The sequence below is a fragment of the Cryptomeria japonica genome, chromosome 7 (assembly GCF_030272615.1).
Source record: "Cryptomeria japonica chromosome 7, Sugi_1.0, whole genome shotgun sequence".
Lineage (NCBI taxonomy): Eukaryota > Viridiplantae > Streptophyta > Pinopsida > Cupressales > Cupressaceae > Cryptomeria > Cryptomeria japonica.
The window spans coordinates 806,036,524-806,038,969 of NC_081411.1; positions in this window are offsets into that span (position 1 = coordinate 806,036,524).

Below are 2,446 nucleotides of genomic sequence, written 5' to 3' on the forward strand. Positions count from 1 at the left end.
CAAAAGAATTCTAACTTGGCTTTTGAATTGTGGTTTTGCAACCATCTACAGAGCCGCGTACTGCATCGAAGAGGCTTGATTTTGATGATCCACCACAAGTTTAGGATCATATAGTGTTAGTTTTGGTCATAGAATGACCAATACATGTAGATATATTCTACATTTTTATTGTATATCGATTTGGACATGGCATATGCCACATTTTTGTAATGCTTGTATTGACTTGGCAGACATGCCTTTTTATATATATATATATAAATATCAATATTCGATCCAATAAATGTGTATTGAGTTCATTATTTTGTATTCGTTGTATTTTTTGGTTGTCCTTTTATAAATTTAAATGAATATTTGTATATATAATCAACAATATGAATATAAACAACAAAAATATATGATATAAAACATTGCAATCGTGGAATATGATTTGATAAAATTTCTAAAATGTTGAATTAACCCTACAAAACTCCTTGTATTTAGCTCATTATTGTGTATTCGTTGTATTTAGTGGCTGCCCTTTTATAAATTTAAATGAATATTTGCATATGTAATCGACAATGTGAATATAAACAACAAAAATCGACACTATGAATATAAACAACAATGTGTTTGGTGTGAGAGCACCCTCACGCTTGCAATGGTCAAATATTATTCATCGTGTGCACAAACCAACATCGCGAGCGCGTCCAGGTGGGCAGGTTTACGCTAGGCATGCCCTTGTCGTGCATCCCAAAGCGTCGGAACGTCGAGAGTCATACCATATCGATGCGATCTCTCAAGTGTCATGAGTCCAAAAAATTATCAAAATTTGACAGACTATTTCTTCAAATCCAGGGCACATATGGTCGATCCATTTGAACCCATGGGATCATGTGAGGCTCCTCTACAATGGCCTATCTCGGTTTTTAACGAGTCAGAGCCATTTTTCATTGGTAGCAATTTTTCGCCTGCTACAAAAACCGTCAGTTGCATGCAATGCAAAGTTGCCAGATTGGCTAGAATTGATTTGGTTCATCTTGTGCACAAACCAACGTCATGAGTGCATCCGGGTGGGTAGGTTTATGCTAGGCATACCCCTATCATGCATCCCAAAGCATTGGAACGTCGAGGGTCATACCGTACCGGTGCGATCTCTCAAGTGCCCTGAGTCCAAAAAATTGTCAAAATTTGACGGACTGTTTCTTCAAATCCGAGACACATATGGTCGATCTATTTGAACCCATGGGGTTGTGTGAAGCTCCTCTAGAATGGTTATTCTCAGTTTTTGACGAGTCGAAGCCATTTTCAATTGGTAGCATTTTTTCGCCTACTACAAAAACCGTTTGTTGCATGCAATGCAAAGTTGCCAGATTGGCTAGAATTGATTCAGTTCGTCATGTGCACAAACCAACGTCGCGAGCGCGTTCAGGTGGGTAGGTTTATGGTAGGCATTCCCCTATCGTGCATCACAAAGCGTCGAAATGTCGAGAGTCATACCGTACCGGTGCGATCTCTCAAGTGCCTTGAGTCCAAAAAATTATCAAAATTTGACAGACTATTTCTTCAAATCCAGGACACATATGGTCGATCCATTTGAACCTATGGGGTTGCATGAGGCTCCTCTATAATGGCGTATCTCGGTTTTTGACAAGTCGGAGCCATTTTCAATTAGTAGCATTTTTTTGCCTGCTACAAATATCGTTGTTGCATGCAATGCAAAGTTGTCAGATTGGCTAGAATTGATTCAGTTCGTCGTGTGCACAAACTGACGTCGCGAGCACGTCCGAGTGGGCAGGTCCCTGTCATGCATCCCAAAGCGCCAAAACATCGAAAGTCATACCGTACCGGTGCGATCTCTCAAGTGCCCTGAGTCCAAAAAATTGTCAAAATTTGATGGACTGTTTATTCAAATCCAGGACACATATGGTCAATCTGTTTGAACCCATGGGGTTGCGTGAGGCTCCTCTACGTTGGCCTGTCTCATTTTTTTATGAGTCGGAGCCATTTTCAATTGGTAGCATTTTTTTGCCTATTGCAAAAATTGTTAGTTGCATGCAATGCAAAGTTGCCAGCTCGGCTATAATTGATTCGGTTCATCGTGTGCACAAATCGACGTCGCGAGCGCATCCAGGTGGGCAAGTTTGCATTAGGCATGCCCCTTTTGAGCATCCCAAAGTGCTGGAACATTGAGAGTCATACCGTACCGATGCAATGTAGAAGTTGCTTGACAACTTTTTTGACATTTTTTTTTGACAACAATGATAATTTATGCTCAAATTGTATCTAGTCTCAATCTATGACCCCTATGACCCGATAATGATTCAAATAATTCTCCATGATTATACAAGAATCAATAATGCTCATGATTGACCAGGGACACATCACATATACTCAAAACATAGTCACAAAACATTGACACACAAAATAGTCACAAAACATTGTCACATATTATTCAAAAATTTGCCTC